The 23,145-nt window shown below is 33.6% G+C and overlaps 1 protein-coding gene across 2 annotated transcripts in view; it reads right to left on the bottom strand.

The window, feature by feature from the left end:
- Positions 1-23,145, bottom strand: part of TET2 (tet methylcytosine dioxygenase 2) — a 125,295-nt gene that overhangs the window by 42,880 nt on the left and 59,270 nt on the right. The gene's annotated exons all lie outside the window — the stretch shown is intronic.

Here is a 23,145-nt window from a genome sequence, read left to right as displayed (position 1 = left end):
CACTGAGCCACCCAGGGATCCCCTGCAGTAGCTTTTTAGAAAGTTTTTCCCCAGCCCAGCCTGTTCTCTCCCTAGTCCTTCAAGGTTCCTTCAAATTGTTACCAAAGGGAATGTTCTCAACACAAATCTGATGTCATATCCTCCTGAACATGCTTTGCTGTCTCCACACTGCCTACATTAATAATTCTCAAACTCTTTCACCCACACACCTGAAAGACAAGGCAAATTCCTTTTAGTGTTAATATTCCAGAAAATTGAATGGGGTGAGATATGTCATTTATAAAATGTCATTTCTAGGTGATTCTATGTCTTCCTCCACAGGGGCTGTCTGCCCACTTCTACGGAGAACTGCCTGATACAAATGGTTTTTCATAGGCAGATTTGTATTTTTCTCTCCTCCTACTTCCTCTCACAGCTTACACTCCACCTATAACAACAGCTTATAAATACCCAAACGTGGTAAATCGTTTCAGGCCTCCATGCTGTTTGTCATTTTATTGGCCTAGAATGCCTTCTTAAGTCCCCTGATTTGCCCAGTGACTCCTATACTCCTCTCAGAGTCTCAGGTATCACTTCTCTTAGGATTTCTTCCTTGATTTTCCAAGAGAATTAATCACTTCCTTTTTTTTTTTTTTTTTTTTAAAGATTTTATTTATTGAGAGAGAAAGGGAGCACAGAGGGAGAGGGAGAAGCAGATCCCTGCTGAGCAGGGAGCCCAATGGGGGGCTTGACCCCAGGATTCTGAGATTGTGACCTGAGCTGAAGGCAGATGCTTAACCCCTGAGCCACCCAGGTGCCCCAATCACTCCCATTTCTATGTTATTTCTATATCTTGTATATGGTTTACTGCTGACCATATCTACTCAATTTATTTTGTTTACTCACTGGACTGTGAACTTAAGAACACTCTGTTCATTTTTGTGCTTAGTATAGAGTATCCAGTTTCACAAAATTGATATAAATTTGCTCATCTTACAATCATTTCTTCATTTACTCATTAATTCAAATATTTTTGAGACCAATTCTGATAGAGATTTCAAAGTCCAAATGACTGGAGTGCAGGGAGAAATGGGCACTAAAAACCATAAATAATCCATCATATAAAGTGAATGCTGCCTCATTCATGGTACAGTCATGCTTTATTTTCCCAGTTTTTCTCATCACATTTATTTTAAGGATGAAAGTAAAAAAATCTAGATTATTTTCCCTTCAAGCAAAAAAAAAAAAACTACTAAAATAGTCACTGTTTACTAACCAAGACAAGTAAAAAAGAGGAATAAGATATAAACATTAGAAAGCAACACTGAAATTATCGTTTACAGATAATAATATTGTATACTGGCCAACAAAAAGAATCAACTGCAAAACTATTACAGTGTATAAGAAAAGTAGTTGAATAAGAAAAAACAATAGCTTTGATATATAAAAGCAACAACCAGTCAGAAGTTTTAGTGGAGTAAAATACTATGACAGGAAAAAATATTCTTAACACTAGGAATAAATTTAAAAAGAAATGTGGAATAAATCTTTAAGACAGTACTGACATACACACAAAAGCGAAACAAGCAGAAAGGTATAATACGTTCTTGGGTAGTTCTCAAATGAACCTATTAATTTAATGCATTCTCAATAAAAAATGCTAGCAGAATGTTGTGAAGAATTAAAGAACTTGACTCTAGAGTTCACCTGGAAAAATAAACAAACTGGATAGTCAGGAATAACCTGAAAAAGAATTATAAAGGGGCCTGGGCAGGGCAGTAACCAAATTGAAAGAATCTAAAAAGGAACAAAGGCTATTGTATTTAACACAGTTTGTACTTGCAAATCAGTAAAAAGAATGTTAATAAGACCAATGGAGGGATGCCTGGGTGGCTCAGCTGTTGAGCTGCTGCCTTTGGCTAAGGGCTCAGGGCATGACCCTGGAGACCCAGGATCGAGTCCCACACAGGGCTCCCTGCATGGAGTCTGCTTCTCCCTCTGCCTGTGTCTCTGCCTCTCTCTCTGTGTGTCTCATGAATAAATAAATACAATCTTTAAAAAAAAGAAAAAGACCAAAGGAATAGAACAGAATTTCAAGAAAGAGATCCTGCCACACAAATGTGAAATGACAAAATGACAAAATTGGATTTACCTCTAACATCTTATACCAAAATGAATTTTAGATCTATTTAATGCTTGAATATGTAAAACAAAACCCTAAAAAATTTAAAATAGTCTGAGAAAACTTTAAAAAAGAATAATGTAATGACTGGGTGAGTTCTTCATGACACAAAATCTAGAAGACATACAAAGCAAGAAAGTTCAATAAATCTTGTGCATGCAAAAATAAACCCATAAGTGAAGTTAAAAATCACATAAAACTTTTCTTAATATACAGAACTGACAAATTGACAAGGGAAAAACCAATCACTGAATAGAAAAATGAGCAAAGGACATGGACAGTTCACAGAAAATGAAATGCAAGTGGCCCTTAAATGTTTAGAAAGATGTCTAGTATCATTCACAAAAAGAAATGTAAATTCAAACGTCAATAAAATAGTGTTTTTCTCAAATCTGCAAAGATAAAAAAATTGATAGTACATGATGTTGGCAAGCATGTGGAGAAACAGACACTCGTGTGGTTCTTGGGAATGAAAACATATATAAATGCTATGGAGGACAATTTAGCAATAATTTATAGAGTTTCATAGAAACTTTGACTTTTCAGTTTTAAGTTATCTAACAAATATGTTCAGGTGGAAGTATTTTCTATATTTTCAGGTGGAAGTATTTCCAAGTAATTAAGTGAAAAACAGCAAGCTGCAGAACAAGAATGCTACAACCTGGAGACACGGATGGCTCAGTCAGTTAAGCGACTGACCTTGGCTCAGAATATGATCTCAGGGTCACAGGATCCAGCCCTGCATCCCACATGTGTGGCCCTGTGCTCAATGGGGAGTCTGCTTTTCCTTCTCCCTCCCTCTGCCCCTCCTCTGCTCGTGCTTTCTCTCTCTCTCTCTCTCTCTCTCTCTCTCAAATAAATAAAATCTTTTAAAAAATGCTACAATCTGTACCTTTACAAAAATAACTACGAAATCAGCTCTGGGAAAATATACAAGAAAAATATAATAATGCTTTGCATCCAGGAAAAAGAATGGAGAATCTAGAAAATAGCACCATGAAGGAAACTGTTGTTTTTATTATTGTTTTTGTAAATTTTAGGCATGTATATTAGTTAAAAAGTAAGTAAAACTTAAATTGCAAAGTTACAATTCCTATTACACAAAGATGACAATAGAGCAACATGATGTCTTAATTTCTGCTAGACCAACTTCCTACAAATGTTAAGAGATGGGTTAGATGTGCATAGCCAATAGTTACATATGGCTATGGGGCCCTTTAAATGTGGTGAGCACAAATGAAGATGTGCCATAAGTGTAAATACATATTGGATTTCAAAGACTTTAGTGCAAACAAAAAAAAGACATAAAAGAACTTGATTTTTAAAAATATTTATGACATGTTGAAATAATACTATTTTGGATATTTTAAATAAAATATTTCATTAAAGTAATTTTATTTGTCCCTAAATTTTTACTTGTTTTAGTGAGAATACTGGAAAATTTTAAATTTCATATATGGCTTATGTTATATTTCTATTGGACAGTTCTGAGCTAGACTAACACTCTTAATCATCAATAATTCTTAATTTAAAAAATTTTAGGTTCTGGAATCATGAAAATTGATTTGTAGTCTTTAAGGTAAGGGGTATCTGCAAAATTAGGGCCACTACCACTGTTCAAAAATTAAGGAGCATAGAAAGAAACCTAGATAAATTATCTTTAGGGACTACGTCAATTAGCTTTCCAAATACTATAACAAAAAATGCTTTCTTTTGGCAACTGTAAAATCATTTCATATTCATACCAATCAAAAAGTATTTACATACACACACATGTACATTTATTTTGTTATATATTATATAAAATTTGCAAGCTCCATATACAATATATATTGTTCTACTTAATTTTCTAGATATAAAATATTATAATCATTTAATACATTATTCTCTATTATGATCTGTTCCACATAATTTGGACATTCTTTAAAGTGTCAAGGGCAGAATTACAATAGATGAAGTTTGCAAATCTTTTATGAGCATAATAGCTCCTAAGAACAAATGAAGGTGACTTAAAATGAAATTTATTTCAATATGGAGCTTTATACACAATAGCCATATTTAAATACTAATTTAAACTACTAGCAGAACTATTCTGTCTGTGACAGCAATTTCTTTACTGGGTATAACCACTGGGTATGAATAATGGTTAACTTTTAAGGAGAGCAGGAAAATTATGTATTATCTTTTCATTCTAAGATGAAGATAATTTTTTTGAGGATTACTTGCAACTAGTTTATAAATCTGATTCAAAAACTTTAAACCAATAAAGTATTGTAGAGGAAGAAAAAAATTTATACAAATTCAAAATATCCTAAACTATGCTTTTTGTGTATTACATGACCCAGTAATTTAGTTGCATGGTACACTTTTACTTCTATACTGACACTGGTGATTTTATACTAACATTGGCAAGCATTACTTATTTTTAATAAAAGAAAGAAAGAAATAAGACCTGTTAATTTTACAAATTGTAGAAATATTTTAAAAAGCACTGATGCTATAATCTTTACAGAGTCATTTATGTAGTTTTTCCAAGCTTACAAAAGTCAATAATTTATATATAAAAGAAAAAAATCTAGAATAATTTTTTGTAGATATCTATGTGCTGGTCAGTGAAATTAAAGTTAATAGGTTGTTTTTACAAGTTAAGGGGAAAAAACAAAACTTTTTCTGAAAAACTTTTTTGAATGAACATAAATTTTTGCCATAGAGATTTTTGCTGACATTCCTTTTGCTTTTCAGAGACTAGGAATAGTTTTTATTCATTCATATCTGCTCTTATGAGTAGTGATAGAAATATTTTGAATTCTCTATAGCTGAGTTTTTTGAGATTGAGATTAAATATCCTTTATTTTGTCCTACACTAGAGAACATTTAATCACAATAAGGTCCGGTACCAATCAGGATACTATTCCCTTATGCAACTGAATATTCAAATGTTTTTTAAAGTAATGCTAACTCTTGGAGGTTTGTGTACGGTAGTTTACTCCAAATCAAGTTTGTATCTATAAAAATCAGGAGAGAGAATTTTTACTTTCGGAGTCTCAATTTTACACTACGGATAATGACTCACCTAAAAGGACATTGTCCCATCAAAATTAAAGCATTTTTCCCTAAAATTGTTATGAGTTTATATGCAAGAGTATAAGCAAAGAGCTTTTGGTAAACCTGGCAAGGATGACTGGAATGTTAAGCTTACCCAGTAATGTTTTTCATGGTGCCAACACTTCATGTTATAGTAATTAGTTACAATTTAAAAATGAATGGTGAGCTGTTAACATATATCTGAAGAGATGCTCTCATGGGTCATGGCTGATTTCAAACTGTCAATTTTCAGCTTACAAAATTCCTGAAAATTTTACAATCTGCTCTCACAAACTGTTATAAACTGGTTCTAACAAACTACTGGTAGATTAACAAAATATTAACAAATCATATTACTTTGTTTTAAAAATGGAATGAAAGTTCCCTAAGATCAAGTACAGGACATATTATTTTGATAGTCTTAAAGCAGAGTCATACTAGACAACAAAACTCTTGTTCATAGAATTATTAGTGAACTGCATTTTAAACTTTTGGAAGGCTAAGAAATTTTATAATGACATATCCAAAATGAGTGATAATATGTAATAATGATGGTCCTAACAATATATCAAACATTTCAGAATATAAGAAAGGATCTAGTTCCATTCTCTCACTTTACAGATGTAAAAACTGAGCAATTTTCTTGAGGTTAGGCATCATAATAATCGCTTCCACAGGGTCTAGACTGGTTGCTCCATACATCAAGAAAAACACATAATTTAGGGAGTAATTTTATTTCATTAATAAATTCACTCTGCCAACATTTGAATCTTTTTACAATTAGGATGATAAAATATTCTGGTTACATGTCTATCAGTCTGTAACCATTAGAACAATTAGGGGCATTTTGCATGTATTTCAAGGTATCATGTCTTTGAATTGAAATAGAATAAAAAATAAAATGTAAACATTTAGTATACGGAACTTGAAGTTGCCACATTAATTCTGATCCACTCTTTTGCCACATTTCTATATTACCTTTTCAATCAATGCTGGGTTGCTGATGATTTTTGCTCTAAAATATTTTAGGACAATTTATAAATCTTCCCTGGTAATGCCACTGAGAGAATTAGAGTCTAACACTCATTAGTTTGTTTGTACATTCAGTCAAGCATTAGTTGAATCCTTCCTTAGTGCAAGTGCTATGGAATAGAGCTAACACAAATATGTACAGATCCTGTACGGCCCTGGCCTGTGATTATGGTAAAGGCGGTGTGACCGTTCAAGAGCCACAGGACTACAGAAAAGGGGAAATGTGCTCTTAGCTGTCAGGGTCTTCATACTATCAATCCAAATTTCTCTCATGAAATTTAACTTCATTCTCTCTTGCCTTAGTAAGAGACAATTACATATCCGACTAGGTCAAAGTTAGTTTTAAAAGGATAATAAGGAATGTTCATCAAATATGTCTATCAACATCCCTGAGGCAGAAGGACTAGTGTCTTAAGTAGTAGAATATATTAGTGGTCATTAAGTACAGCAGAGAGTATGTAAAAAACTTGGTAAAGTACATTAAAAAATAGTAATACTCAACAAATGACTTAATGGAAACTTTTTTAGCTACTGAACTCCTGACCTAGGAAAAGACATGGCATACGCATAATTGCTTTAATAGTTATTTTTGCTAATCAAAATGCAATAGTAGTTCATTATTTAAATTGTGTGCACATAGGCACACACAGAGTTTTTGATTATGTGGTACAGTATGAGGTTTCTTCATACCTAAAAAGGCAACAATCTGACTTAAATGTTAAGAACACACAAAATATAATACTCAATTTCTAAAAGCAGCTTTGGCATTTTTGAAATAAAGATTTATTTATTTATTATAGAGGGACAGAGAGAGACTGAGTGCATAGGGGGCGGGGGGGAGGGCTAGAGGGAGAGGCACAGAGAATCTCAAGTAGAGTCCATGCTGAGCACGGAGCCTAACAGGAGGTTTGATCTAATGACCCTGAGATCACAACCTGAGTCAAAACTGAGAGTTGGATGCTTACCCAACTGTACCACCCAGGAGTCCCTGGCATCTTTTTTAAAGACTAAAGAGACAGATTTAGAAATTATTTACCTAAATGACAGATGTCAATTAAACTACAACTTAAAATGACATAATTTAGATCCTATTATTCATATCATTTATGTTTATTCCTTTATTTTAATAGCCTAATATTTCCCATAAACTATGGCCTTCTAAGGAATGAAAAAGAATAGCCATAAATATCACCAATTTTGTTGGAAATTCTAAAGGTCAAATTATAACCAGGTAATGTAATATATATAGGAACATACAAAAATATGTTATGGTCACCCTATGATTTCAGCTAATGCTCCAGAATAATTTTTCATAAGCTATGAGAGTGAGTGGGTGAATGAGAAAACGAGGCGGGGAGGGAGGAAGAAAGGAAGGAAGGAAAGAAGGAAGGAAGGAGGAGAGGGGGAGAAGGGAAGGAGAAAGGAAGGAAGGGAAGGAAGGAAGGAAAGAAAGATATTGAGACAGAGATTGAGAACTTTCTTTTTTTGAGATTGAGAACTTTAAGTAAAAATGCCAATATGTCAACCTTCATCCTCTATGTCAGAGGTACAAATTTATACTCAGTTGAAAATACTGATCTTTTGACTACCAGCTAAGATTTGGTTTCCTAAAACCAAAACAGGTTTAGCCACAGCAGTTTTCCTTCGGTATTTGATTTTGCTCCTTCTCCCGCCTCTCTGACAATAATTTATTATGAATTCAAGTCACATCGGCAGCATCTGTGAAACAATTACTGCATCTAGGACTGACTCTGCAGTCTAATCCATCATAATTATGACAGGCCTCTTTGAAGATGCTATGATGCATGACTTAAAAATAGCACATTAGTGTGCAAATGGATCAGCATCTCATTTCACCAATATGCATTTAGGGTTGTAATTTAGCTCAACACCATTTGACTCTTTGAATCACTCAAGAATGGTAGCTGTATCTCTCACCACATAAAGCTGTAGACGGTGCTCAAAATTTGTGAAGAGGGTTTTTTTTTCTTTTATTTTTTGGTTTATTGATTTTGTTGGTGGTGTGTCTTTTACTGTTCTAAGAGGAAAAAAAAAACAGTCATTTAAATCTTATACTAGTTTTTTTTTCAAGAAGACAAAAGGGTCAATTTATAGATCTGCATAGTTGTAATACTATAAGGCAGTAAAGTTCTTTCTATAAAAAAAACCTTTGACTTCATGTACTCATATTAAAAGTGCATAAAATATTTTCACCATCATCAGATGAGTCATATTTATTGATATAAGCAAATTATATTGGAGGTAAATTCTTAAGAGTAGTACTTGTAGGGACTGTATCTACTAAAGTCTGTATTTCAGCATAAACCTTAGGAGATAACTGTATATGTTTCTAACACCCCTACTGGCATGCTTTGCCCCTATAGGTAATTCTGGTGTTATGAAATTAATTCATTTTTGACATAGAAAATGCTGAGTAAAAATGATATGTTTGACTCTACCTGCATCCATGGTACTAATCTCCAGATCTATTTTAGAATCTTCCTACCAAAGTGGGACATAATTTGTATCAGTTATATATTTATTTCAGGATATAAGGACAATGGGCCTCAGCATTGTCTATTAAAATATCTGTGTGGAAGGGCTCTAAAATCCTAACCATAATACTGATTTCAATCTCTATATTCTTCACCTATGAAATTCCATTTAGTTTGACTTTCTTTCTTCATTAACAGATAATTTTAGTATGGTTGTTAAGTCCTACTCTGCTAGTAACCAAAGTGTTTTTTAATAGGGCATTACTTATGAAGATAAAAACTATTTTTTATTAGTTTAATGTTAATTTAATATTAAGACAAAAAATTTTTAAAGGAAAACAGTCAATCCAAGACATGTATTTTCAACAGCAAAATTAATGTATCCAAGCTATATGTTAAGCCTGGAATGCTTCATATATGCATTAGTATGGAAAATATGGGGTGAATTAGTATTTTCATGGCAAAATTGACTTTCATATTTTTCATCTTTTAAGAACTTTAAATCTTAATATTAAAGAATCTATGAAGATACACTTCACATCTTTTGAGAAAGAACCGGTGAACACACAAGCATATCAAAACTCGGAGAAAGTTCTGCATTTCTGGAAGTGCATTAACACACATGGCAAGCACGTGCATTGCTCCTGCAGTGTGTTACAAGCTCAGAGGGGAGACTTGGTCAAGTTTTTCATAATCCTCAGTAGAGACTATTTAATTCCAATGTTTGAAGTCTTAAAATTTTTTCCTTATCTTAAGAGAACAGTATAGACAAAATTTAATAACATATAGATTATTTGAGGGAGGAGACTCAAGAGGAATGTCACTGAAGATTATAGAAAAGGCTTACAGACAGAAGTCTGTGTTTAAGATGTGGAGACAACTGCCAGTTTAAAAACATATCTGCTTACAGTTTGCAATTCTAGTCAATCTGGTTCCCAATGGGTAAAATAAATGAGCATCATCTTGTCAGTTCCCAATTATCCATATATCTGTTAATTTTAGGATTGTTTCTCAAACTTGGGCTTACTCCTCCCAATCTCTCTCTAACTCTCACCAAATTAATACACGCTGATGGATGTCACCAAACAGAATTCGAAACGTAATTTGTCATAAGCATTATTTGTTTCTCATAAATTATAAAAACTATTCAGATTTTTCAATTTCAATCCATTCCTATCACTAAAATGGCTAACTGTGAACTGGTTGTTCTTACTAGGATACCCTCTAGAGTATTCTTACTAGGCTACACACTATCAAATGCTTGACACTTTTAATTAAAAATATATACACTACAGAAACTGTAGTTGTTTGGGCTTGATGTCACTGACACCTTCTGTAGAATCTGTTCAGTGGGCAAGCCGACCTAGCAGAAAAAGGCTGTAGGGTAGGCTCTGTAGGCAAAGCAGAAGTGGGTAAGGGGACAGAAGAGATGAAAAGGATGTACCTGTGCATTAAGAGCCCCCACGGGCCCGTCTGAAGAACCCACATACGTCAAGAGATAGCCAGGATGTGAATGCCTGTCCCATACAGGGCATCCAATGGCCAGCCAACATCAGCTACCAAAATGGGAGGACCAAAATGTCTTGCATCCTCATTCAGGTGAATAAAAAGGCCTGGTGCCCTAACCTTTCTGCATCCTTCCTAGTTCTGCTCAACCTTCCAGTGTCTAGTACTTTAAAGAGGTGGCAGAGGGGGATATTCTGCGTGAGTTTTCCTACTTTCAATTGCAGGTGTTGGAACCAGGGGTCAAGCCTGTGCTGGGGAAGAAGAGTACTGAGTCAGCCTTGACTTGGGAGTTTTACAAATGAATGGACTGAGCTCCAAAGACTGGAATAAAATTGTTCTTTTTTTAAAAAAAATTTTATTTATTTATGATAGTCACACACAGAGAGAGAGAGGCAGAGACACAGGCAGAGAGAGAAGCAGGCTCCACGCACCGGGAGCCCGACGTGGGATTCGATCCCGTGTCTCCAGGATCGCGCCCTGGGCCAAAGGCAGGCACCAAACCGCTGCGCCACCCAGGGATCCCCGAATAAAATTGTTCTAATAACCAAAAGGTGCTATGAAAGTCATGGTAGCTAGTCAAGAAGACACCATAGGGAGAGTAGGTTGGGGAGAGACTATCATAATATATTTCAGGGGCAATTATAGGGAAAAATGCTTTCACTTTTATTCCTTGAGGTATGATTTTTCCAATAAAATGGTTACATAAATCCAATAAAACAGTTTCTAGTAATACGTAGGAATTTATGTAAATTCTGACAGTTCATAATCGTTCAATGCTTTTACATGATGACAATGGCAGAGTCATAAAAATAACTTGTCAGTGTATTCATTCTTTTTTTCTACATATATGTATTGAACACATCCTATGTGCTAGGCACTATTGTAGCCAACAGTAGTGCACCACTGAACAAAAGAGACAAAAATCCTTGCCTACTGGACATGATATTCTAGTGGGGAGAGAAACAATAAACATAATAAGGAATAAATTACATGGTATAGTAAGATGCTGAATACTAAAGGAAAAATAAATAAATAAAAAGGCAGGGAGTAAGGTATCAAGAATATCAGGGAGGGGTTTGCAGGTTGCAGTATGGAATGGCATAGTCAGAGTAAGTCTCATTGAGATAGTGAGACCTGAACAAAGTCTTGGAGCCAAATTACATAATAAACACCCAATTCACTGAGATGATCTTAATTATTCAGTGTGTTAATTCTATATTATTGGATACATTATCCTGTGTCTTAAGCCCTAAAATCAAAAATGGGAAAAAAAAAAAAGCAAAACCATTAGGATGTAGAAGATAACTATATTAGAGCCAACTAAATTGTGACATCCCCAAGGAGCTTTAAAATACTAACGTTAAAATAATAACATACCTCACATTTCATTGAAAAACTACACTAGGGGATCCCTGCACACATGCATTTTGGCAGTTATGTACTTTATTGTATTCATGAAATCTGCTTCTTCTCAAAAGTGTTTTGAGAAGAACCATTGCCTCAAAGAACATATCACATGTTTCTGAAAAGTTCTGTACAACTCGAACAGCTCATCTTCATAGCAATCTAGTCCTAATCTGCTATAGTTGTCATGAAAAGCAGTTGTTTTTCTTCTTCCTATTTTGGAACAATTACTGTGTTTCAGTTAACTTGTAGGGTGTTACAAAGTTATGCTTAAGGGCAAAATGGATATTCTACTTAAATATTAAAATGAAGATGCCATTAAACCCATTACCCATCAATGGCTATTAATTTAAGATACTTTAGTATTTGCCAGTCCCAAAGAAAACTGCCAACACTATTTTACAATATAAATAAAATGGTTTTGGTCTACTCAGAAGAAAAAAAGGAAGTAAATTTTTAAGTGGGTAAAGCCTTAGGAAAATGAGAAGCACCAACTACATCGATGTTTTAAAAGAATATCAAAATAAATAAATAAATAAAAGAATATCAAATAACCATGTACTCATCAGAAATACGTCCCCATACTGTTACTCTCATCTTCTTTGATTATCTGTGTTCTGCTAAAAGACCTGACAAATACTTTAAATTACCCAAAATTACACTGCATATTTTAAGTGTCATTTTGGAGTATCTTACAAACCAACATCCTATGGAATAGCACATACTGGAAAACCCTAATTCAAATGTAAACGATAATTTCATGCAGTTTTAATATGTACATGGATCCTAGGCATTGATGAGAACCTATGGCCTAGGAGAATATAAATTCATGTCACAACTCATAACTTAGCTATAAAGAACCCTGAGTCCATCTTCAAGAGCCAAGGATATGTATATATGCAAGTCTTGCTTTCACTTCAAACTAAACACATAAAAACGGAACTATTTTCTATCTTATTCTTTCTGATTATATTACCATTTTAATTATTTAAACTTTTCCTTAGAAATGGCTCTTGTTTTTCAGATCAAAATATCTTTTGTACTCGTAGAAATGTTCAAAAGTGGTTATAAAGTCTCAAACTGAAATAAGAGTGTTGAAATAGTAATTCATAATTTTGTAATAGAAATAATTTTTTTCTTGATAATTTTCTTGATAATTTTCTTGATAATTCTTGATAATTTAATTAATGCCAAAGGTGATTTTCATCATAAATTCATATTTTAGGAGACAAATGAGCACTTAGTTTTAAATTTTGTAAACACAGCCTTTGTGATCTCTACGTTCCCACCTGCCATGTCAATAAAGCTACTCCTAACTGTCCAATACCAGATTACCTTAAAATATAATGGAAGCATAAGGATTGACGTAAGGTAAGTTTTTATATACTAAGGATAAATAATAGAAATAAAATCAGATTAGAGTTAAGAAAACAAAATGATATAAAGGATCTATTGAATAAAATAGGAATAGAAAACTTTGCTTTTTATGATTACTTTTTAAATATCAGAAATGCTACTATGCTCATATATTAAAGAGAAATAATTTTCTATCAAAGATTTTATCAGCCTTGATGTAAATGATTCAACTTTTTTCTTCTAAATCTTTCCAAATACACCATGTATTAGATAAAATAGTCTTTTGCACTAGTGTTGAATGTAATATAAAATAACCCTGAAGCCTAATTTTCAAGATAGAATTAAGAGAAACAGGAAAATTCAGATTCTCAGCAGAAATTTTATTTATATTAAACTATTACATGTAACTTTTTACTTTGCCCAAATACATAGGAAATTATTTTTTACAAGTTTTATATGAGCTAAACAGACCATTTAAGTTATGTTTTTAAAGTTAAACAAAAAGGTCTGGGTGTAATCTAAGTGACTGTTCCTTTAATACAGCATTGCATTGATGTATATCTTCATAGAGCATGTGGAGAAGGAAAAAAAAGTATTTTTTTAAAAAAAGGATTATAAATTCACTAAATCTAAGTATTAAGAAAAACTAAAAATATACTTCCATATATGTCTGTATTAAAAATACCATTTGAATCAAAATAAGACCTAATTACCTGCCAAGTAATTTCCACATAATCATAGTATTATTTAGGGGATATCATAAATTCATACATTACACTGAATGATGCCATTGGTTTGGCCAATACACATAGCTATGCATCTGTTATTTATGACTATAACTAAATCCTCTAAAAGATTAGTTTTTTGTTTGAAGAAGTTTTTAACTAATAGATCGTGAATAATTCAAGTTTACAGCATTTTTCATAGAACAAACAGAATTTCCTGGACAAAAAAAATCTAGTAAAAAATATATGAATTTTCTGTCTTGTGTCAAAACATTACTTTCATATTCTAATTATATTTAAATATGGTACATACAATATAAATCTGAAGCAATGTACATTTAAAATGTCACCAACTCCTATAAGTTATAGCTTTCCCTTATTCCCTTTCTCTCTTTTTCATCTTTCAGTGGGTATAAGAACTCTGGTTTTAATTGCCATTTTGTAAATATGGCACCATATGATAAATCTGCCAGTTAAAATAAGCACTGAATTTGGATAAAGAAAAAGAACTTCTCAGATTAATTCATATATGTTACAGAACTAAAGCAGAAGCACCAACATTCCCATGAAAGGACTTCGTTAAAATTCAAAACAGTATTTCCTTTGAACTCTCTTCCCCTTCATCTGTTGCAAAGAATTACAGAGAAATAAACACATTTATTTGTTTTAGTCTTTGGCTTTAAAAATATTAATTTCTACTCTATCTGTCCTCTTCCATCTGCCCCAGACACTCTAACCAAACTCCAAGTCCACTAACTTTAACGTTCACAGTGTGGAAATGTTTTACACTGTCTTCTAAACCCACAGTTAGCACTAAAGATCATAAAATACTCTGAAGGTAAAATAATTTTATTTAAAGGGAAAACAAAGGGTAGAAGGAAATGGTAAGTAGTTTCCTAATAGGAAAATTACTTTATTCACATATGGAGAAAACAGAACTCTGAATCGTCAGACTCTTCTATTCAAAGATATTGACTTATAGTTAAAACATTACTTAGGCCACTCATTTTGTAGTATTGCATAAAAATTCAACACTGCTTTTCTGAAAGGGGTTATGGGTTAGAATCCCAGAATTGAATTGGCATCCCAGCCCCCTTTCAATTCCCTACAATTCAAGCCCAACTCTTTCCCATCTTTAAATGTTCTCTTTGTGGCAAAATGCAGCATGAAGACATGGTGAAAATACTGGGGCCAAGAAAACAAAATGAAACAACTGACTGATCTCCTCTTAACTGCCGTCAATGCTTTGAGAGGATGCTTACAGTGGCATTATTGAAGCAATGCTGGGAAAATGTTGTATTTCTTTCTGTTTCTCTATTCAAAATACTTCCAAAACCCTAAATCGTTCCTTAGAACCCACTCTGATATTACCAGCTTCAAAACTGCCCCAGAGCTACCAATCTTGTTAAGAGTTAAAGTACCTCCTAGCTAATTTAAGTTTTAAATAATTGAAATTATAATGTAATTAAATTTAGATATTTTGATAATAAATGTAAGTCAAACGTTACAAAGTTTATAAAGCTCTTTCATTAATGTTCTTGAGTATATATTTTATGATCTGGCAAGTGATCATAAGATGCTGCTATAAAGAGACACTGACATAGCCCATTCTCTTCAGTTTAAATGCTATTTAGTTAAAGAAAATTGGATTTTATAAAAGGTTTCCTGTGGTATTTTCTGTGAAAGTAAGCATTATACCTTTATTACTATACATAGCAAATGTTTAATGGTAGGTTTTGACACCTGTTTTCAAAACTATAGTTCAGGTCATTGTTTATTGAGCCCATCAGCTGAGTACTGTGCTAAATGCTATGAAAAACACAACAGTGATAGGCTATAGTGCTCTCTGAGAGCTTATGCTTTAATTTAGAGGCAGATCATGGAGTTAAAAGAAGTCATATAAACACGAACTACAGTAACATCAAAATGAGGATGATTGGTAGAAGACATTAAGAATTTTAAGGATTTCTTCAGCTGCAGTGAGAAAAGACTATCCTAGGTAAAGGAAAATGCTTGAGAAAATTTATAGAAGACTTAAGACACAGAGATTTTAAAATAACAAGAAATCCATTTGGTTCCATATAGGTATATATAAAATCTTAAAGTGAGAAGGGTGCAGATGTGATCATAATTAGGATGTTATTCTTAGAAAGGCTATTTATGATTGTTACAAGCTTTGATGCATAATCACTCAACTTGATTAAAATTGGCTTAAAAATTTAGTGTGCTTCTTCTAGATTTTACTTCTGAATATATTTGAAAAACTGAGAATCTTCCTAAATTCTACTTCTATGACCTTATGAAAATCAAGTAAGCATATTATCAAACTTCAGCAGGTTATGTCAGTATGTGTAAGCATACTGTCCTAAAAAATAGTCACTATAGGCTATTTCATACTGTGGCTATACATTTACATTTCAGAAGAAGGGTTGAAGACTTTAGTCAAGATTTAACTTGGTCTATGCAGATAAAAAGAAATTAGATGGGCAGATACATTTGTAAGCTAAAATTTCCATGGAGTCTTCTGGTGGGGGAAGTGGGGTGCATAATGAATGCATTTTATTATAACAAAATTAAGAAATCAAGAGTTTCAAAATTAATTCAATTTTTAACGTATTTAAGCTGAGAAAATAGCACTAGAAAATAGACAGACTTCACAGTTTAGCTTCTAAAGTTTTGGGAATCCTAAACTTCAATTTAGTGTGTTCAAAGGAACAATTTTATTCTATTTTAAAATACAGTTGTGTAAAAAAACAAAACAGACAAACAAACAAAAAAACCCCTGTAAGTTACTAACTTCTACTGAAGGAAACGATAAAGATTAGAGAGAGATAAAAAAAAAGTAACCAAAAACCAATAGAAAAGATTAACAAAGCTAAGAGTTGGCTCTGTGAGAAGATAAATTCATGAACTTTTAGCTAGATTAACCAAGAAAGAAGAGAGAAGACTCCAAAAAAATTATAACTGAAGGAGGAGATGTTACAACTGATACCATAGAAATACAAAGGATTTTAAGAGACTACTATGGACAACTGTATACCAACAAACTGGAATTTCCTAAAAGAAATGGATAAATTCTTTTAGAATTTACTAGAAACATACTACCAAGTCTGAATGATGAAATAGAAAACCTGAGCAGACCAATAATGAGTAAGGAGAATGAATCAGTAATAAAAAAAAAATCTCTCGGGATCCCTGGGTGGCGCAGCAGTTTGGCGCCTGCCTTTGGCCCGGGGCACGATCCTGGAGACCCGGGATCGAATCCCACGTCGGGCTCCCAGTGCATGGAGCCTGCTTCTCCCTCTGCCTGTGTCTCTGCCTCTCTCTCTCTCTCTGTGACTATCATAAATAAATAAAAGCTAAAAAAAAATTTAAAAAAAAAAAAAAAAAAAAAAAAAAAAAAAAAAAATCTCTCAATAAAGAAAGGCCCAGGACCAGAAGGTTTCATTGGTGATTTTTACTAAACATTGAAAAGAAAAATCAACATTAGAAGCCAATTGTTCTCAAACTCTTACAAAAAAATTGAAGAGGAAACACTCCCACACTCATTTTACAAAGTTACATCACTCTGATATCAAAGTCAGATAAGAATACTGCAAGAAAACTACAGGCCAGTGTCTCTGATAAAGATAGATGTGAAATCTATCAAGGAAATACTAGCAAACCAAATTTAGCAGCACATTAAAATAATCATACTGCATGATCCAGTGCAATTAATCCCTGAGATGCACAGATGGTTTGTCATGGTCAAATAAAAAAATGTGATACATCATGTTAACAGAATGAAAGATAAAACTCACATGATCATTTCAATAGATTCAGAAAAAACATCCAGTATCTGTTATATTAAAAATACTCAACGAACTGAGTATAAAGGGAACATACTTCAACATAATAATAGCCACATAGGACAAGCCCAAAACTAATATCATACTCAATGGTGAAAGGTTGAAAGCTTTTCTTCTAATATCAGAAACAAGCAAGGTGTTCAGTGTCGCCAATCTTATTCAACATAGTACAGGAAGTTCTAGCTAGAGCAATCAGGCAAACAACAAATAAAAGAAATAAGTATCAGAATTAGAAAGGAAGAAGTAAAATTGTCTCTATTTGCAGATGACATGATTTCACATATAGAAAATCCTAAAGACTGCACCAAAAAATTGTTAGGTATAATCAATGAATTCAATAAAGTTGCAGGATATGAAATTAAGATGCAAAAATTTCAGCAGCATTTCTATATACTAATAATGAATTTGCTGAAAAAGGAATAAAGTGATTCTATTTGCAATCATATAGAAAACAATAAAATTCATAGGAATAAATTTAAAGAGATGAAAGGTCTGTATACTTTGGAAACTACAAAACATTGATGAAAGAATTAAAGACACAACTAAATGGAAAATTATCTGTGTTCATTAATTGGAAGAATTTATCTTGTTAAAATACCCATCTACTCAAAGCCATCTATGGATTCAGTGCAACCCCTATTAAGAGTTCCATGGCATTTTTTTTTTTTTTTTTACAGAAGGCAAAACAATCCCAAAATTTGTAAGAAACCATAGAAGACCTCACATAGCTAAAGCAATCAGAGAAAGAAAGTGGGAGTCACTACATTTCCAATCTTAAACAATATTATAAAGCTGTAGTAATCAAAATTATATGGTACTAGTAAAAAAAAAAAAAACAGACACAAACACCAGTGGAACAGAACCAAGAACCCAGAAATAAGCCAATATATACATAATCAATATCTGACAAGGAAGCCAAGAATTCTGGAGAAAAGATAGCCTTTTCCATAAATGATGCTGGAGAAACTGGAGAGTCACAGGCAAAAGAAAGGAATTAGACTCCTATCTTATACCATTCAAGAAAATTAACTCAAAATGAATTAAAGAATTGAACATAAGGACCTGAAACCATAAAACTCCTAGAAGAAAATATAGGAAAAAAAGCTCCTTGACATGGGTCTTAGTAATGATCTTTTTTTTATACACAAACTGAAACACAAACAAACTGAAACACAAACTGAAAAATGAACAAGTGGGACTACATCAAACTAAAAAGCTTCCGCATAGCAAAATAAATAATTGGCAAAATGTGAAAACCATCTATAGAATGGGAAAAGAATACCTGCAGGTCATATTTCTGATAGAAGGTTAATATCCAAAATATAAAAGAACTCATAAAACTCAATAGCTGATAACAATAATTATAATAATAACAATTCAATTAAAAATAGGCAAAGAACCTGGATAGACATTTTTTTCAAAGAGGTAAAAATGATAAACAGGTACATTATAAAAAGTGCTCAACCTTGGGAAGCCCCAGTGGCGCAGTGGTTTGGCGCCGCCTGCAGCCCAGGGTGTGATCCTGAAGGCCCCAGGATTGAGTCCCACATCCGGCTCCCGGCATGGAGCCTGCTTCTCCCTCTGCCTGTGTCTCTGCCTCTCTCTCTCTTTCTGTGTCTTTCATGAATAAATAAATAAAATATTTAAAAATTTTTAATATGAACTATACATTGGCTTTAAAAAAAAGTGCTCAACCTGACTAACCATCAGGAAAATGCAAATCAAAACCACAATGAGATATTACCTCATACCTGTTAGGATGGCAATCATCAAAAAGACAAGAGATAACAAATGCTGACAAAGATGTAAAGAAAAGAGAACCTTAGTGCACTGTTGGTGAGAATACAAATTGGTACAACCACTACAGAAAATAGTATGATAGTTTATCAAAAAATAAGAAATAGAACTACCATATTATTCAGCAATTCCTTTTCTGGGTATACACTTGAAGGAAACAAAAACATTATTTGAAAAAAATGTCTATTCATGTCTTCTGCCTATTTTTAAACTGGATTTTTTTTTCTTGGTGTTGAATTTTATAAATTCTTTCTAAAGGTTTATTTATTTACCTGAGAGAGAGAGAGAGAGAGAGAGAAGGAGAAGCAGAGACATAGGCAGAGGGAAAAGCAGGCTCCCTACAGGGAACCTGATGCAGAACTCGATCCTGGGTGTCCAGGATCAGCCACTGATGGGTGATCAGCCCTGATGCTCAGCCACTGAGCCACCCAGGCATCCCAAGTTTGATAAATTCTTTATAGATTTTGGATACTAACTCTTTATCAGATATGCTATGGCCAATGTCGGAGAGCTACTACCTCTGTTCTCCTCTAGGATTTTGATGGTTTCCTGTCTCACATTTAGGTCTTTCATCCATTTTGAATTTATTTTTGTGTATGGTGTAAGAAAGTGGCCCAGTTTCATTCTTTTGAAGCTAACACTGTATGTTAACTGGAATTTAAATACAAACTTGAAACTACAAAAAAAATTAAAAATTAAAAACACAAAAATTAAAAAAACAAAAACACAATGTTGAAGGAATATTTGCACTCTCACATTCTTTACAGCATTATTTATAATAGCCTAAGTGTCTATCAACAGATGAATGGGTAAAGAAAAGGTGGTATATATCAGACACCAAGTGATCTGTATAGGTAATTTTGTAAAACAAAACAAAAAAATGGTAAAGAGGAGATGCTTCTCATTAGAAGTAAACTGAATTTGTCAACTATCTGACCAATGGAAACTGCACAGTTCAAACATTTTGGAATTTCTCATATTTTGGGATATAAAAAGTACGGAAATGAGATTACAGGCATATCTTGTTTTATTGCACTTCACCTTACTGAGCTTTACAGATAGTGCATTTTTTACAAATTGAAGGACTGTGGTAGCCCTGTGCTGAGACAGTCTATCAGCACCATTCTTACAACAGCATTTGCTCACTATGTGTCTCTGTGTCACATCTTGGTAATTTCCACAATACTTCAACTTTTCTGTTATTATTATATTTGTTCCAGTGATCTGTGATCAGGAATCTTTGATGTTACTATTACCGTTTTAGGGCATCATACACAGCACCCACATAAGATGGTAAATTTGAATGATAAATGTATGTGCTTTAGCTGTTCCTCTGACCAGTCATTCCCAGTCTCTCTCTCTCTCTTCTTGGGTCTCTCCTTGGGACACTATATTGAAATTACACAAATTAATAACCCTACAATGGCCTCCAAGTGTTCAAACAAACAAACAAACAAACAAAAAAGAGTCACATATCTCTCACTTTAAATCAAAAGCTAAAAATGATTAAGCTTTCGTGAGGAGGGTATGTGAAAAGTTGAAACAGACCTCTTTCACCAAACAGGCAACTTGTGAAGTTCTTAAAGGAAAAGTTCTTAAGTTCTTAAAGAATATTAAAAGTGCTACTGCAGTGAACACATGAATGATTAGAAAGTGAAACAGCCTTATTGCTGATAGGGAGTAAGTTTGAGGGGTCTGGATAGAAGATCAAACAGCCAGAATATTCCCTTAAGCCAAAACTGAATCCAGAGCAAGGCTCTCACTCTCTTCAATTCTATGAAGGCTAAGAGAAGTGAGGAAGCTGCAGAAGAGAAGTTGGAAGCTAACAGAGGTTGGTTCATGAGGTTTAAGGCAAGAAGCCATTTTCACAACATGAAAGTGCAAAGTGAGGCAGAAAGTGTTAATGTAGAAGCTGCAGCAAATCATCTAGAAAATCTAGCTAAGATCATTCATGAAGGTGCTACACTAAACAACAAATTTTCAATGTAGATGAAACAGTCTTCTGTTGGAAGAAGATGCCATCTAGGACTTTCATAGCTAGAGAGGAGAAGTCAGTGCCTGGTTTCAAAGCTTGAAAGGATAGCTTGACTTTTGTACGGGGCTAGTGCAGCTGGTGATTTTAAGTTGAATCCAGTGCTCATTTAACATCTCCCAAATCCTTGGGCTCTTAAGAATTATGCTAAATCTACTCTCAGCTTTATAAATGAAACAACAAAGCTTGGAGGATAGCACATCTGTTTACAACATGATTCACTGACTATTTTAAGTCCACTGTTGAGATCTACTGCTCAGAACAAAAAGTTTCCTTTCAAAATATGGCTGTTCATTGACAATGTGCCTGACCTGAGAGCTCTGACGGAGATGTATAATGAGATTCATGTTGTTTTTATACCTGCTAACACAACATGCATTCTATACCCTAAGGATTAAGAAGTCAAATCCTAATTAAGATACACATTTCATAAGCTGCCATACATAGTGATTCCTCTGATGGATCTAGGCAATGTAAATTGAAAATTTTCTGGAAAGGATTCACCATTGTAGACATCATTGAGAACATTCATGAGTCATGGGAAGAGGTCAAAATATCAATATGAACAGGAATTTGGAAGAAGTGAGTCCAACCATCATGGATGACTTGGAGGGGTTCAAGACTTCAGTGGGAAGTAACTGCAAATGTGGTGAAAATAGCAAGAGAACTAGAATTCAAAGTAGAATCTGAAGATGTAACTGACTTTTTGCAATCTCATGACAAAACAGATAAGTTCCTTTTGAATATGAGCAAAGAAAGTGGTTTCTTCAGATGGAATCTATTCCTGGTGAGGATGCTGTGAAGTGGTTTTTTTTTTTTTTTTTTTTTTTGAAGTATTTATTTATTTGAGAGAGAGCACGCATGAGCAGATAGAGGGACAGAGAGGAAGGGAGATAATTCCACAGACTCCCTGGTGAGCAAGAAGCCTGATGCTGGGCTTAATCTCAGTGAGATCATGACCTGAGCCAGAATCAAGAGGTGGATGCTTAACTGAATGAGCCACTGAGGCAACCCAATGCTGTCAACATTGTTGATATGACAGCAAAGGATTCAGAATATGACATAAACTTAGCTGATAAAGCAGTGCAGGGTTTTAGAGGACTGACCCCAATTTTGAAAGAAGTTCTACTATGGGTAAAATGCTATTAAACAGCATTGCATGTTACTGAGAAATCATTCATAAAGGAACAATTAAGCATGGCAAATCTTACTATTGTCCTATTTTAAGAAATTGCCACAGCCACCCCAACTTTCAACAACTACCATCCTGATAAGTCAACAGCCATCAATGCTGAGGTAAGACCCTCACCAGCAAAAAGATTTTAATTTTTTAAAAGGCCTGATGATAGTTAGCATTTTTTAGCAATAAAGTATTTTTAAATTAAGGTATATATATATATATTGTTAGTTTAGGTATAATGCTATTACACACTTACTAGACTATAGTATGGTATAAATATAACTCTTATATGCAATGGAAACAAAAAAAATCATTTGACTCACTTTATTGTGATATCTGCTTTATTGTGGTGGTCTGGAAGTAAACCCACAATATCTCCAAGGTATGCCTGTAGTTAATTTTATCCTCAAACTCAATTTCTCTTAAGGCTATACTGGGCCTATTCAAAGTCAAGCTTATCTGTTTTACTGCCCTCATGCTTGTTCACAGCTCATTCCACCACTGGCATACTGTTATTTGCAGGGT

This window comes from Canis lupus, chromosome 32 (genome assembly GCF_003254725.2).
Source record: "Canis lupus dingo isolate Sandy chromosome 32, ASM325472v2, whole genome shotgun sequence".
In the NCBI taxonomy this organism is placed as follows: Eukaryota; Metazoa; Chordata; class Mammalia; order Carnivora; family Canidae; genus Canis; species Canis lupus.
Note: the sequence above shows the minus strand (reverse complement) of the source record. Positions and strands in the feature narration are given on the sequence as shown.